Here is an 18,111-nt window from a genome sequence, read left to right on the forward strand (position 1 = left end):
CAGCCGGTACCCAGGCAGTGCGAGTGACCGACCGTTGGTCCGACATTCAAAGCGCAGCGCTTATGTGACTTTTAAAATTTTCTTATAGGTGCCCTACGTATTAACAACGTGGCGCTTGAATTACCATAAGTTGAAGAAATTCTTCTAAAAAGATCTTGAGCGTCGATGTTGTTACGTTTGCAAGCACAACTGCAGGCGCATGTTGTTGGTACGTATGCATAGAAATGTCAACAATCCCTTTATTTGGGCATATATCAATATTCATTGCAAACGGAATTTGCAACTGGTTTCAGTTTGCTCTGTCAAAGAACGAAATTAAAGTTGTTATGTATTTACACTTAAATATATGTTTAACATCGGTAATAAATAAAATACCACACTCATTCTTTTTAGATACCATTTTTACGAAACTCATGATTGGTTGGTTGGTTTGTTATTTAACGCCGCACTCAGCAATATTCCTGCTATATGAGGGCGGTCTGTAAATAATCGAGTCTGGACCAGACAATCCAGTGATTAATATCATGAGCATCGATCCACGCAATCGGGAACGATTACATGCATCAACCAAGTCAGCGAGCCTGACCACCCGATCCCGTTAGTCGCCTTTTACGACAAGCATAGTCGCCTTTTACGGCAAGCATGGGTTGCTGAAAGACCTATTCTACCCCGGAATCTCACGAAACTCATGAACTTTCTATGGTATCTAACGAGAATGAGTGTGGTATTCTCTATATACCTGAATCAATATGTTTACTGTAACGTTCTGGTATGAAAATAATTTTCTACATTATAGTGTCGTAACGTTTGCCGATTAAATCAGTCTCAATTCACAACGCTTAGAGCGTCAAATGACTGGAATGGTGATTAATTAAATGTTGGTTTTAAGCAATAGAGGGTAAATATGCCACTAGGTTTTCTTTTGTTGTTTTTTTGTTGAGATCATCATGTGCGTTCTGACAGCAGCAACCCACTGATCATAATCAGGATGTATCAGTGATTCGAATCTACGACCAGCGGTTCCTAAAAGCTTGAGTACATCATTTTCCCTTTGATATTAGAATGTGGGATGGACGTATTTACTTGATTATAATAACCTGCAAGTCTTACTTTTCTTAGAGACGTACATTGGAATGTTACACCAAAGCCGCGAGTGACAACCACCCACATGACCATCACGTGTTATACAAATTCCAAACAGTGACGAGTGTAGGGCATGTGCTCGTCGCGTATGTACCACATGGAAGTAAACTCATGATACATCCAGACTCTCTCACATGTCCATCATTGTAATTGTATTCATTTGTATCTTGTCGAACCCGTTTGAACATAGACAAATAACCGTTTCATCATCTATCTGATTATGCCAGAACTTAATATCTGAATCAATATATTTGTTACTTTAACATTCCAGAATGAAATAGTTTTCCAAATTGTCAACGTTTGGAATACCAATCGACCGAAATGGCCTCAGTCCATTACATGTAAATTATACATGTTATGCATTACAGATACATGTATGGCCACCAAACTGTCAGCTCCATTAGGTCAGTATCTATTTACATTCAATATGCAAACAGTATGAATATTGATGACTGACTTCCCCGAGAGATAACTTTCAAAGGCTTCTACAAAACTGATCATCCCAAAGCCTCCATACATTCATCACTGCGGACAAGGACTTGTGCCATACCCGCTTCGATTACATGCAAACACTTGTCTTAAAAGTTTAATACACATATTATTTTATATGTTTTACAATTATGTGACTGCGAATTCAAGTTAGATATGATAAGATAGTGCAATCATTAAGAGTTTTAACATCTTACTCACGTCCTGGGAACAAAGTGACCATGTGATTCAGAATAATTTAATTTTAAACAAATGTATCCTGTTGAGAGACCCCTATAGCCACTTTCAATAAGTTACAGAAATGGTAGCTCTTCTCTAGATATAGCTCTTGTGTTTTAGAGTGCGTGTTGCCCTAAGCTATGTAATAATCACATGAGACAAGTAGTCTCCATCCCCGCTGTATATATTCCGAGACAAAGTGCAGGAATAGTTGCAATTCTTTACGAAAATCTAATTCCAATATCCAGTCGCTCATGTACATTGCTTGTATGTTTAGTTAGACATGAATAGAACTTCTACAAAAAAAATGCATCAATCAATGTGAAATGAAATCCACTGTTATCTTTATGTGTAGGCTTGTGTGGCTTCGGAGTACACAGGCAAAGGTTAGCATTCTGCTTCAGGCAATGTTTGTCAGTACTTGTCAAATATTCAAGACTCTCACTCATGTACAAGGTTGACAACAGTAATAACTATGCAACATCATTTAAGGCAAATCAAGACAAACGCTATGAGTATGACAGCACAGACAGTGGAATGTTGCTTGACTTCTCTGTTCATGCACAGCATTCAGTAAAAGACAAGTGGAGCTGAAGCAAGAACTAACGGTTCACTTACTACGTTCAATTCGTTTTGATTGAGAATCCAAAAGAGTTACTGAATCTGGAATCACGACGACCGAGTTGCTCTTATATACGTTTATTTACGTCTTGTGACATCATTGTGAGCTATTTATCGTGAGAGATATTCAAAAGGCCATGGGGACATATTCCGAATCTACACCAGCTAGGTTCTGCTTACATCATATACAGCTTTGTCATTTAATGGGTAGGTAAGCCAACTGATTTTAAACGATATCCGTCGGGGTCATATGTGGATAAAGATGCAAGTATCAAAGGTCAAGTAGGGACCACTTTCAGTGTATATGTCAAACATGGCGTCGCCCTTGTCATTCGGCGATCGAGTCAGAATTAACAATCGGCAATCTGAAGACACTATTTGGATAATTACCATCATAATCAAAATATTGTCTAATATACTGACAATCATTGTCAAACTGTGACAAAGCTAAGGCACCTTTCAAGTTTTGGCAACTTTGGATATATAAATTGCGAAACAAATTTGCGAGGAACTAGCCAAGCGGGATCAGTTTTCATATCCGTTCTTGTAGGCCTGGGCGGCTTCGAGCCTTTTCAACAAATTAAAAACAGTTTGATTTGTCCTAAGTATGTCCGAATTGTTACCTTGTTTCGTTTTGTAGCTGTGTGACTATCTGACTGCACTTCGTATAACGTTATAAAGGACAGTTACTCTAGCGGACAGGCCGATGGACTGCCGCGAAAGGCAAGTACAAACAGTTTGTGAAGGCAATTGTTGTTTTGCATATATGTAGTTACGCCACTGTATAATAAACAGTTTTCAGTTTGAACTATATTGGCTACTGTCACTGTCAGACTGATACAGCACTTAGCTTCTGACGTAATATATATATATATATATATATATATATATATATATATATATATATACTAAACCGCAAAAGAAACGTCACCCAAAGTGACATTGCATTAAAAATTGTCATTTAAATATCTGGGTAACTTTTGTCAAAGTTTCTAAAATTTAACATTACCTTGTCCGGAAAATTGAAATTTGATGATAAAGAAACAAAGCAGATGACAATTAAACCGATCGCCCATACGCATCACGGCAACGGCCATGGCAGCCCGATGCACGTGAGTTCCGTGTAAATTGAAATGCACATGCGTTCCCCCATTTCTGGCCCTATAAAAATCCGCCAAGATCGGATGACATCCATTCGTTCTTGAATTGCTACCACATACAAAGATTGACAAGAAATCAGCGACACCAAACCATTGGCAGTTGCAAGCTGGACAAACCGCCCGGCAAGTAGCCAATGCATTTCAAGTCCACGTAAGGACCATATACAGGCTCCAGCAACGGTACCAAACCACCAAACCACCAACACAGATCACCGAACACATAGTGGAAGACCAAAGGTCACCACCCGACGTCAGGAACGTCAGATTGTGCGACAGCATCGTCAAGATCGCTTTGTAACTGCCGCGGAAACTGCTCGACAGACCATGGATAGCGACACATTAGTGCAGACACCGTGCGTCGACGATTGACAAGCAGACACCTCCGCTGTCACAGGCCACACCGAGGACCATTCTGACACCACGTCATCGCCGGGACCGTCTTCAGTGGGCAACACAGCACCAGCATTGGCGCCACCAGCAGTGGAGAAGAGTTCTCTTCTCAGCGAAAGCCATTACTGTATCTCAACAGCAGATGGCAGATAGTCTGGCGACGCCATGAGAAACATTATTGGGATGCTTGACTGTGTTGTTGAGAGAGACTCGTGGGGTGGTCCGAGCATCATGGTGTGGGGTGGAATTGGTCTTGCACAGTGGGTCGGCCCTGTGGTCTTCCAGGACATCGGTCCAGGGAGAGGCAATGGTGTCACAGCAGCTCGGTACATTGATCAAGTCTTGAGACTACACGCCATACCTCATTTGGCACGTCGCCGCAACCACGAGTTTCAGCATAATAACACCCGTGCCCACACTGCGAGAGCAACAAGAGACTTCCTCCATCAGAATGGCAACAGAACCATGCAGTGGCCTGCCCTCAGTCCCGATTTATATCCCATTGAGCACCTGCGGGACGAGATTCAAAGACGGCTGAATGACGTCCGACCAAGGCCGACAACTGCAGCTGAACTGCGTCAGGCGTTCCAAAGAGTGTGGGCTCAAGTGCCTATGGCATTCATCAACCGCCACATCCTTTCCATGTATCGAGGTTGCACGGCAGTTATCAATGCACATGGCGGATACACGAGATACTGACTTGTGATACAATTTTCTCAGAGACTAATGTTGTGTTTCACAGAACATTTGACACTTTAATTTCAATCTTGATGACAGTTTTTTTCATTTTTCAGTTTCATCTTTTTAATATGTCTGAAAGTATGTTTACAGTTTTTTTGACAAATAAGGTTTCTCATATATCTATCCATGGTGACGTTTCTTTTGCGGTTCATTATATTAAGGCGCACATTCCAGGAAAACTTGCAATGTTTTAGGTACTGTTTGTGAGAGATGGGAAGAGCTTTTCGAGAACAGAATTGAAGAATGGCATTATATCATAGGTTATAACGCTTGTGTGTTTGGGGATGGCAAATATCCTGAATTAGGAATAAACACAATGTTCAATGTTTATCCCTAATACAGGATATTTACCATTCCCAAACACACAAGCGTGATAACCTCTATGTATGTGTATTTCAATCAACATTTATGACATAACATTTCAAATGGTCTGTACAGTTATCTATTTCAGGTAAATATTCTCGTGTAAGACTGATATAATGGTATTCACGATCTATACGGGTTTTGGAATGTAGCTGGATGGCCCTGTGATGCACAGAATAATACTTTCGCTTTACAGTGTTAACTTTTACTTTCGAGTTACCTAGATATAATTGGGATAGCTGAAACTAACTAACGTAAGGATGAAGAACTGTTTTTAGATGGTTATAAGTTGATTGGACACAATAGAGAGTTACACCACGACCGTGCCAAGGGAGGATGAGTTGATAGAACGTTTTTTTCATTTAAGCCTCATTCCTAGACAATTTGAAAGATATTATTGTTGCTGATATTTCAACTTACAGACGATTATAGGTCTAAGTTTTATTTAACAGTGTACTTTTTCCCTCCTGAGAATTCAACCAGAAATGTTTGTGCAGCTGACTTTCTTGACAATTTGCTGTCGCAACTTTTAGAGTTTCAAGTCATGTGGTACTATACTGTATGTATGTGGAGACTTCAATAGCAGGGTCTCAGACCTGAATGATTTTATAGAGGGCGTGGACATTCTACCCGGAAGGCAGGTCGTAGATTATGTGTCTAACGCTTATGGGCGGAGACTGATTGATTTTCTTATAGATGCAGATTGCTGTATACTGAACGGAAGAAATACGTCATCCAATGACTTTACCTACATACATGTATCTACGAGAGGTGCCTCTGAAGTTGACTATTGCATGATACCATATGGATCTCTGTGTCAATTTAGCTGCTTTAAGGTATTTAGACTTTCAGCGTAAATAGAGGGCTCTGGTGTTGAACACGTAAATGCAGACTTACAGAGTAAGCTTGATCACTCGTTGTCAGTGGCATGTGAGGTTATTAATAAAGATTATCAGATTGCAGATAACGGTTTATGCAACACACAAAATTACATCGGATATACCGTCTGACATTTTTGCATCTGATAAATGTATAGCTCACCTGAATGACATCATATTTCAGCTCGAGGTGTCGACCCAGGCACAGAGTGACCTAAGTCCAAGTGCGGAGACTCTCGCAGACTTAGTTTAGCGAGAGATGCAGGAACAGTTAAAACCACGTGTGTAGATAATAGTATCCTTATTAATAATGACACATCCAAGATTGTACACGTTAGAAATATAAGCGTTCCAAGAACAATAGCTATTTTTAATTTTGGTAACTCTGTTTTAGAAATTGTTGATTGTTATAATTATCTAGGCCTACTGCTCACAGAACATTTTGATTACAATGATACGGCAAAAGCAGCAGCTAAATCGGCTAAAAGGTATCCTTATATGTAAATATAATGCATTGGTAGGTATGCAATCCACAAGTTATTCAAAATTGTATGATACGATGGTTTGGTCAGTCTTGAGTTATGGGGCATCTATCTTGGTCATCGTGACATTTCTACCGTAAATACCGTTCATTAATGGAAATATGGGATTAATTCCTCCGACAGTTAGACAGTAAATGTGCATTGTCAGACAGTGTTGTCGTTTTATTAAAATGTCCCTCAGATTAAATAAGTTTGTTTTTATGTGGTCTGAACAGTATGCTGGTGGACGTGTAAAAGACTGGAATTTCCGTGTGAGGGCAAAGCTAAACGAATGGGGTCTGAATATTTCTGAGAATGTTAGAATGAAAAGTGTAGTTGTACGTGTGCATGATATATGCATGGAATGTAGTTGTCTGATTGGAATGAACTGTTATGCAAGCCTGGCGGAAGAACGGGTGGTTACGAATTACGTACGTATAGAATATCTTAAGATGTGTATGGATGTAAAAGTTATTTTAGTATGTATGTAGGTGTAAGGAAAGTATTGAGTATGGATGTCATGTATTGCCGCCCTGTGTACGATTGTTTGCGTGAAAGTTTATACGAAGGTCAGGTTTTGCTATCCCAACTTCCTAGAGTTATCTAATACTGATAAACTTATATTACTTTTTATATATGATGTATATTTCCCAGCTCAAACCTGATTTTAATTCTCCAACGAAGAAATAAATATTTTTATGACTAGAGACAGGTAGTAAATTTTATTTACTCCCTTTACACTAATAATTTATCAGTATGCTGTATGTATTCTGATATATTTTAAATCTCTCGTACCCTTTAACCGGTGGCATTGATCTCAAGAAGTTTTTTGTAATATTTGGAAGCAACGTTTTATAGATATATTTGTTCACAACTGTCGTACAGATGTGTCATCCATGGGCAAAACATGGTAGTATGAACAAATCAACCTCACTTCTTTGCATGAATCTTATTGAGACCTTTTTCATTAAAAGGACAGGAAATATATCACCATGGTAAGAATATCAAGTCATAAGTTACGCATTGAAACACGTAGCGTTACGAAAGTGTAAACAGAGAGTTAACATTTTGTAATTATTAATATTTTCGATGTTAAGGACGAATTCCATTTCTTATTTGTATTTCCTAGGTATTTACTGATTTAAAAGCATTTACTTTTCGGATAAGTCAAGTGTTTACAAACTACTATTAAAAAGTAAATGTAAACTAACTATAATGAAACTATTCAAATATATTACATATTTCACAAATAATGTACCATAATCACATATTTGTTGCTCAGCCTCCAGCTGTACTCTGTCATAATATTTATATTATGTTGCATTAAGATAACGAACAGTTTGTGCAAGTCCTTCATGAAACCCACCTGTCTGCCAATTAATCCGTCTGCCATCAATGTTAAACTGTTAGTAAACATAAAACAGACAAAAGTTTCGCTCGAGTATCCCACAGGAAGTTCATATGTTTTATTCAGCAATGGTGCCTCCCTACTTGTTTCCGGGTGAATTAAGATAAAGAGCAACTGACAACTTCTGCATCAAAGAATGGCGCCAATTCCTGTGATGCATCCGATCTGTCACAATATATACTCATCATTTCTACTCGTAGATGCAAACAGCAATTGATAATGTGCCATGATTTTGAAGCGTTTTTGCCAAACTTTAATGCCACCGATGCCAAAATCGCTTTCGAGGTTGGGGGCAGTGGTCCATGCCATGTTACAAATGTACGCACTGGCGGATAGTGTTAGTACAGCCGGCAACATTCGGTTATTTACAAACAGAGGTAATATTATATATTTTCATAATATTTTTCAGCATTCGCTCGAAACAAGTTTTACAGTACTTGTTAATCTGTTCTTAAAATGAAAATACGTTTTTGTGTCAACTATGAGGAAACCGTGCAGGCCCGAATTCCAAATGCGCAACACACATCATAGACGCCGTAAGCAGGTATCCCAATATACATACTGTCAGACGACAGGAAGATGTCAGGATATATTGAAAAAAATCGATTCGTTTTTTATTTGTGCTGCGTCTCTAGCTTGTGGCATTGTATGTTACCGCAAGATTGAATTTTACTCCAATCCAATTCCCACTTTAAATATGAGATTTCTGAAAACATTAAAAACACCAGTAGAGATACTTGCAGCCTGGAGCTCTGTTTTGAACTTTCTATTTGAATAAACCATCGTCTTATTTCAATCGGAATATACTGTATGTTTGTATTTACATCATGTTAACCCTTTTGCTTGTAATTTGCAAACCATTGGAATATAAGTTTACCAAGCGAAATTGCTCTCATTAATTGTGCGACTCTGAAAGTTGTTTTTCAATAACGTTGCTTCTGTTGAACCACTCATATAGTCTTCACCTCTTAGATGGCAAAACAACAAATATCCCTCCTCTTGAACCATCTCTTTGAAATTGTTTAAATTCAAAACGAATAGCTCACAATAAATCATTTCACAGTTTCGGAATTTGCGGACATTTCTTTGATGCAATTTGCAGTAAGACAAAGTAAATATTTAGTACTGTCAACCACGATATTAATGCGAGAAAGAAAGTAATGCCGAAAATGTGAGTAACATTTTCTAGCATTATTAGGTGACGCATTGTCTATCTGGTCCTATTCCATTGAGGCTATTGGCATGCTAGGTTCACTGAACACAGTGGAAACCACAAGGTGTTACATGTTCTACTACACCATATCAGAATCAGTGCAGATTGAATAATCTGGCAGCTGTGATTGGATGAGTTTGTGTGGGATTTTTCTGTTTTTGAAATGTTCATCCATTCAGTAATTGAAACTGACCATGTGTTTTCTATATTTAGAGCTGTCTTTTTCAAGCAAGTGACATTTGGTGCAGAGGGTAGAATGTTTAGCTTCCTGTTCTCGGAAAAGGAACTGGCTAAGCTTGTAAAAAATTTTTTATATATTTCTGCTCTAAGGCTAAACTGTGCATACACGTACAGGTAATAGCTGTTTGAATGCTTATCTATTATTTTCTGAAAATAATGTTACTATACAAGTCTATTGGAAAACATTTGGTTGTGTGTAACCTTGTATCATACAACAAAGTTCCCCCCAAACGATGTAATTTTGCGCTTGACTGTGTGTCTCACTCGATAACGCTTCAGCCTGGGTTTGTATATTCAAGGTATTATTTATATGTACATGTCACCATATTGGACATTTTCACACCTATGAAACTATTCAAGCCTTCTTGTATTTATCAATGACGCAGTACAACTGTCATATTACATGTGCAAAGAGTGAGTCCTTATGACTTGCAGAATGGGAGAATAATTACATGTTTGTTTAAAGCAATATGGGGCAAACTCGCCGCAAGTCCTTTGTCAAAACCATCATGTGCGGGGTGACAGCAACAAACCAAGTATCATAATCACAATGAAATTTGTGATTCGAAGACTATATATGATATCTTGATATTAATGTTGTATGATTGAATGGTTGGTTGGTTGGTAGAAACTATGTTCAGCGATTTCTTCTAGCTTGACCAAACCCTGTCCTTGTGAGCGTAAAATGTAGGATGGACTTGTATATATCATTATAACAACACGTTTTCTATCCTGGGAACGGATGCAATTATGGCATCAGTTCATCAGTATTACTATTTTGAAACATACACTGGAATGTTACACAAATTTAAATCTGTCACCTTTCACACAAACATGACATCCTAACGTGATGTCTGAAAAAATCTACATTTTAGTATCGGAAAGTTTGCCGATTCATTCTCAATTCACAACGCTTGGAACGTCAGTTGAGTGGAATGGTGATTTAGTAAATGTTGGTTTAACGAAATTCCAGAACGAAGCTAAAAACGATTTTCTTACTATAAAAATCGGACTTTTTGCCAATTCATTCAATCTCAATTCAAAAGGCTTGAAATACCAATCGACTGTAATGGCCTCAGATAATGAGAGTCCATTATATGTAATTTAAACATGTTATGCATAACAGATACATGTGTAGCCACCAAACTGTCAGACCATTGGGCTCCATTAGGGCAGTATCTATTTACATTCAATATGCAAACAGTATACTGGTGAATATTGATGACTGACTTCCTGTCATGACGAGAGACAACTTTCAATGGCGTGATCATCCCAAAGCATCCATACATTCATTACGGTAGAAAAAGGACAAGTGACTTACATGTATGTCTTATACGCTTTCGGCACATGCACATGAAGAACTTTGATACACATATTACAACGATGTTGATGCGAATTCAAGTTAAATATGATAAGATAGTACAACCATTAAGCTATAAAACAACTCACTCCAGTCCTGAGTAAAAAACGTGACCATTTGATTCATTATTACAAACAAATGTATACTGTTAACAATATCGTTTAGGCAGTAATGTACAGGAATGTGTTTCCTTCTCCTAGCATAGCTCATGGAGCAAAAATGGAAACATATGTGCTACCGTCAGCTATGTAATAATCACATTGGGCATGTAGTGCCTGATTACGCACAAGGCTTCCATCCCTAGTGTATTATTCCTAGCCAATATGCCGCACAAATTTCGAATCTCTCCGAACATCTAACGCGCAGATTCCCATAGCTCACGGTTTGTGCTTAGAATTTAAGTTTGACATGATTCGTATGTCTTTCAAAAAAATTAAAACCACTGTTGTTGTGATGTGCCGGCTTACATATTTGCAATGTGTCAGCCATATTGTGACTAGAACAAGTTTATATCAAAATTATTATTTAAAAAGCTGGCGTCAAATGACCGTATAGTATTGTCACAGGTTTTATTAAAACTAGTTGGGAATCATTAAGAGACAAATATTTAAGGATACTTGTGCTGCTACATGGTACCCCATGCAGGATACCATCCCTCAAAATTAGCCAAAAATATAAACAAAATTAAAATCTACGATTGAAAGTATGGTAGGAATTAAAGTACTTTGACTGAAGTGGTCTTTCATATCCCCTCAGCTGGACAATTATTTTATCCCCTTTGAGGATACAGCTACTGACAATCTCAAATTTATTCTAACAATTTTAAAACGATAACTGATTAATTACAAAACCCGTTCAACATGTTTTTGACAATGCAATTTCTGTTTTGAAACGCTTTTTGTATAAAATGAATGATCACGCTATTAAAATGTCCCTAATGTTTTGAAATATTTATTCCTTGTGTTGGAAGACAAGAAAAGGCGGAAGGTTAATTCATGATGTGTTTTCTTAATGAGGCATGTCCAAAAAGATGATCAAACAGTGACATTATTCTGAATAAAAACCTCAGCCTCTGAACTAAACTAGTAGTATAGGTAATGGGGGTTCTGTCGCAACTCCACTGGAGCCAGATTGCCAGATACCTATACTGCTACTACAGGGGGAATTATTTATGTGTAAACGCTGAAGCGATTCAACGATCGTCATGAGATTAAACTAAATTGTAATGAAAATATTCTCTATCATTTTTATTCACACGTATACCATTATTTTTAACAAAGTGATATTCAACATTTTTCAAGTTCTTCGTTCATTTTACTAGGAGACCAGACTATATACTCTTCTTGGTAATTGGAAAGAAACAATTGATGACCGTATTTGGTTGGTTTGATATCACTGATACAATATATACCTTGTGGTAATTCTCTCCATTTGATAATTTTGTCCCTGAGCATAAATTCCATTATTATATATTTATGTAAGTATTCTTCTAAATGTTGGTTTTGGCACGGAATAATTGTCGCCCCTGTTCTATGAACTTTTTTTCCTCGTCTTCGCTACTATTACCACTGGTCTTTGATCGAATCTCCTGCTTCATTGCGTTGTATTTGGTGAGTTCAGACAACACTAAACGAAACTCCTCCTCGGATATTTTACAATCAGCCATTGCTGTTGAAATATGATCCTCAATGCTGTTCAACTTTGCTTCAGCGAGTATCCGAATATTATCACGTTTTAATGCTTTATTTTGCAACCTACAGGAAATGAATTTTATCGCTATTCCTGCCAGTCCTGAGACTCTGGTGGCTATTTCCATGCCAAGTGGATAGGCGCGGCAATTATAGTTGATAATTAACCAACACCGGCTACACCGAGTCCCATGCTAGCCTGGACAAGCGCAGTGTCAACTCCGTCGAGAGCATTCATGGCTCTGCGATACTTTTTATACAATCCAAGTCTCAACTCCCTCTCCTTCTCTATTCGATGTTTTATGTCACTTATTTGATGTAATCGAAATTCATCAACTTCATCGAATGCTTGATATAAATCCATATTATTATTATATCACATAATAGTCTTTAATTGGTCCTGCTTAAATGTTTTGAGAGTATACATCAACCTTATCGAATGTATATTATACAGCATGAATATCTTGGTAAGAGAAATGCTGTCACTTTTAATAACTTGGACCCCCCTCAAGGGTTGCAACGGGTGATGCTCCAATATGAATAATACTGCAACGTCGACGCTCGTGTTTCTTTAGCCATTTAATCGATAGACCTGGTAATATTTCGAAGGCATCTTCCGGTGCATCTCCGAACAAGACTTCAATAATATGCGTAGAAAGATTAGGTATTGCACTCAAGTTCTGTTTAATATCATTGAATTCAGTAACCAAATTTAAACTAACATTTTTTTACTGCCAGACGACTTAATAACATATGACCTAGGATTTCTGGCAGGGGAGAGACTAACAGACTTTTTCGTTTTGATGCGATATAAGCCCCGAGTACGACCCCACTATTTAGTATCTTAGTTAAATTATGTGCCTTACCCATCATCACATACGGTGGGGTAATGACGATATTCAGTAGCCACTCGATGTTTGCTTCGACCATAGTCCATTTATTATCATCATTGCAAGTAAGATTATACGAAGTGTTTTTATGGAGTCTACTAACGTCGACATCAGTTAAACCCCCTAGATTACCTGTGAATGTAACTTCTTTCCACTTGTATACATTATCTTGTAAGTGGAAAGCGTATAACTTACCATCGGTACCGGGTTTACCGAATCCTTCTGTGTCTCTCCGAGATCGGAGAGCGCAATTGTATTACATTATCTGAGCATTCCAGGGCCTGATGAATCAACCATTATTTATAATATGGAGTGTTACACTCAAGTATCCTATATGTACAGGTTGATGTTTTACATCTAATACAGAAATTTTGAGGTCTGAAATAATACCATGCTTTAATTTTTTATATTGTAATGATGAGAAAGATTCCGTTCTACCACTATTGTATTTTTCATCTTTGACTGAAACAGATCTGAGAAGAGTTGAAGGACTTTCTAGTTGAATATTATCCGTCATGCTTATTTGATCAAGATGGATGCACAACTCTTTATAGGGAACTAAATCGAGTAATTCAACTCCCCCAAATGTTGTCTCGATTAATGTAAGTTCTCCTCTAAATCCAAGTGTAATTCCTAAGTTCATGAAAAGCTTTACACCCTTTTCTCCAGCGTTCAAAATCAGCATCCCATTCGACTTATTTTGTGTGAGACTAATTCCATAAGGCTTAAAAATTTCATCATTGAGTGAGCATACACTGTAATACCCATCAGGTATAATAATGTATTTGTCAATAACATCGTTTTCACCTAATATATATATCTCATTATTACCTCTTGCAGCACTTATATTGGTCCACCGCGGGTAATACATAACATCGCATAGAGCGACTTCAAGTTGTCCATCCGAGTTATCGATAGTATGAAGCAGTTCAATAGACTGACCATTTGTTATTCCCGGGAGTGTAACATACATATTAAATATACAATGATACTATATCATAACTTAAATATGAAATCAACTTATATTACTAATCAGTCGATTTTAGATAGTGCCTCTGGTGATAATTTTTGTTGTTGAATTCCCTGATATCTTTGAAAATAGGGGTTCACGGCAACTAGCGATAAAATGGTGCACGATTGGTTCCACAATCCGATGCAATTTTGGCAGAATCAGTTAAACTTTGACATATGGTGTACAACAACAGGATATGGTGTATCTCTCTATGCCCCAGGATTTGAACTAAATAAGTCTGTTTTATCATTTCACGTGTACTATCAGATTAGACATATACTTAAAGAAATTAGTGCCTCATTACCGTAGGATCGAGCATGGAATGCATCAAATAATCCGTACAATAGGTGGGCATTCGAACGTATTTGTCAGGAATTTAATGTTTTCTACGAGTAAAGATTGGCGTCTGGGTGGAGTTAACCATGGTCTAGGTATTCCGTACGCTGTTGCACACTCTGTTAAAGGAGTCAGCGATGATTTACTGAAAAGGGGTCTCTCGAGTAACGAGCGGAGAGATGATCGTATGCACTTTAAGGGTGGTGTTGCTTTCACTGTCCAAAAGGTTGAGCAACCACCTGGAAATGCTTGGAATAAATTTCTGGATAAAACAGAAAAAAAAATGACTAACCCGGGAGTGGTAAGAGTTAATGAATCAATAAGAACCTTGTATGGGCAATTCTTGGTGCACAATCGCAAACACGAACGGGAATAATCGTTTCTGGGACGGCGCTCGATGCGCATAAACAGTTTGTTGCAAACGTGGAGGATGCTATTAATTCACCAGTTGACATACCATCTTCTATAAAACGTTATCAAGATGTATTACAGTACGCTCAATCCAAGGTAGACTACGTTTATGCGCCGGGACTATACATATCTCCGAGTAATATGGAACTTAAGATCGGTCAAGTGATCGGTTATAATAAAAATGTTATTGCTACCGATCAACAAAAAACAGGTATAAATTCAGATATTAACACCGAATTAAAAACGTAAACAAACACAGGCGAAACGGGAATAGTCAAGCCACAGATATCTACTAACACATCTACTAACGCACAACCACAGGTGCCACCACATATAAATATTGCAGCTAAAAATCAACAACATAGCAATGAAAAAACAGCGCTTGTAGTGGGTGGAGTCGCGGCTGGTTTACTCATGATTTGGTTAAATAGTTCTTAGCGAACTGATTTTGTTAAATAGTCTTTGGCGGATACGTACAACAGCCCTGCAATTGCTACGATCAGTGCGCACAAGTTTTGACTAAGCCAAGTGGTGGTCTTAGCTAGTAAATTCAAGAGCCAGGAAACAATACTCCCTATTATACCGGGAAGTGCAGATGCGGCTTTCCCAGCGAGCTTTCCCAGTGCTGAACCTAATGCTTTAAAAATGCTTTTTTATCCTCTCTTTTTTATACCAGCCCTATCACTAGGCGGTGTGCCACCTCCTGTACCACCGGTTAACGCGAGAGTCAAAGACGATATAATAAATCCCAATGCAGTTAAAATACCGGCAATGGATATTCCCTGTTTTCAGAACAATGTTTTAATTTTATCGGCCAGAGTAGTGTCATCGTTGAGGACTTGAACGATAGTTTCTCGAATTCGACTGATTTGTGAACGAAGTGCCTTTCTATTACTAGTAGCCGCTTTGAGGCGGGCAGATCTTTCGTCTTCTAAGTTACGCAATCTTTCTGCAACGCGGCGTCTACTGAATTCATCACCCGCCTGTTCAAGTTTTGTTTTCTCATAAGCTATATGCTTGTCGAGTTCGTTTAGCTTGGCTATATTATTGATGAGTTCTCCCCGCATTGTTTCCATTGCCTTGTCAAGACCTCATAATTCCCTAATACTGAACTCCGAGGATGGTACACTGACCGTGGAATTATCGTAGTAGGTATCCAAGATTTCTTCGAGTCCGTCCGAGGCCACCTTCGAGCTTTCTTCCAATTTATCTATGTTACCGAGTTCATCATGCACAGTCCAAAGAACCTTATTAGTCTTCGCGGAAAGTTTTTCTCGTCGTGAGTAGTCTACAAAACCTAATTCATTACGAACAAAGTTGATGCCATGTTTAGCGGCCATCGTAGACAAAGGTAGGGGCTTACGAGTACAATAATGCAGAAGGTCAATATCAGGTTCGCCTCGTATTCGCAATATTCCTTTACTATCTATCGTAAACTTTGAATAGTCATGACCAATTGGGCTAACATCTTTAAAGGTATCATAAGAATCATTATCGGTTGATTGTAAAAGTTCATCATTAAGATTCGTCAAGCTGGTTTCATCAGTACCCTCTTCGATTGTACTAGGGTTATCAAAATCATCTAGATTAAAATTATCCATTTTTATATTAAACATAAGGTTACATAATTTCAATATAACAATGTCTTCGCAATACGGACGCAAGTTAAACCCACAACATAGACTTTGAGATCCTTTAGGGGTCAAAGCAATTCGTCAGTCTATAACTATAACTAATAAACCGAGTACCATCGATCAGAATCAAACGCTTCTGGTTCGCTTTCCTATTCTCGGCGCACATGATGTGTTAGTTCCAGGAACTGTCCGACTAGCATTTACGATTAATTTGACTTCTGCCGACATTAACAAGGAGCCTGTTCAGAACATAGGTCGTGCTATCGTTAAGAAAATCGTGATTAAAATTAGCCGTAATGAGGTTTTGAGTATCGACGATAGCAATGTTTACTATTGTTACATTGATCTCTGGAGAACGGATAAAGAGCGGCAAAACTTACAGTACCAAGGTATTTTGTAATAGGAACATATTGAGACTGCGTGTGGGTGCTGAAAATGGTGATAATACCGTCGTAAAAGATCTTGCAGTTGCCAGCGCATTAGGTAACCGATTCAATATTCTGCTAGACTTTGAATTACTAGATTCCCACAAGCATTCCTAGGTGATAGGTTAGAATACGAACTCACTTTTAAAGACTATGGCAGAGTAATCAGAGCTGCTAAAGATGCCAGCTATTCCATTGACAATATATCACTGGAGTATGATATGATAACAGATCCTGAATCAGCCAGACAAATTCGTAACCAGTATACCGGAAGTTTAGCCATTTTGTACGATCGCGTGCTTCCACATCGAAAGATCACGAGGAACAAAAGAGATACGACGTGGAATATCAATCTAAACATCCCCACAAGATCATTGAAGGATATTTTAATGTTGTTAGAGGACCCCTCCAATGCATTTAAAAGACATACCGAGAAGTTCTACAATCCCAAGATTACAGAAGTAATATTGACTATGGAGGGCGTTCCTAATCAACTATATAGTCAAGGAATGCTAGCGTATCAACAATGGGATGAGATTAAAAAACTCCCTTCTATAAAACGAAGCCCAGAAGTTAACGCGGTCGTGAAAGATCTGTCTCTTGAGTATGTATTGATGGGTGAATACCTCACCACGAAGTACGCGCTATGGCTCGACATGCAAACCACCGACGATGACCAACTACACGGCAGTGGGCGGAGCATGGAAAATGCCAGTGAAGGTGTCACTATACAGATAACAAAGCTCCAGGAATCAGCTGGTAAATTAAACATATATTTGTACGTGATTGTGGATGCGCAACTTAATATACAGAATGGACGATTCGTGCAAGCAATCTAATATTTTACCTAAAGAACCGCACTGCGCTAACATCTGCAGGCAAACGGGTTGTGGATAAACAGCTTTTATTCTAGATATTTTAGAAAGTCATTATTGGGACGTTTTTGATCATATCATTATTCTGTGCCCT

This window comes from Haliotis cracherodii, unplaced genomic scaffold (assembly GCF_022045235.1).
Source record: "Haliotis cracherodii isolate W230 unplaced genomic scaffold, xgHalCrac1.p SCAF_3, whole genome shotgun sequence".
Taxonomy (NCBI): Eukaryota; Metazoa; Mollusca; class Gastropoda; order Lepetellida; family Haliotidae; genus Haliotis; species Haliotis cracherodii.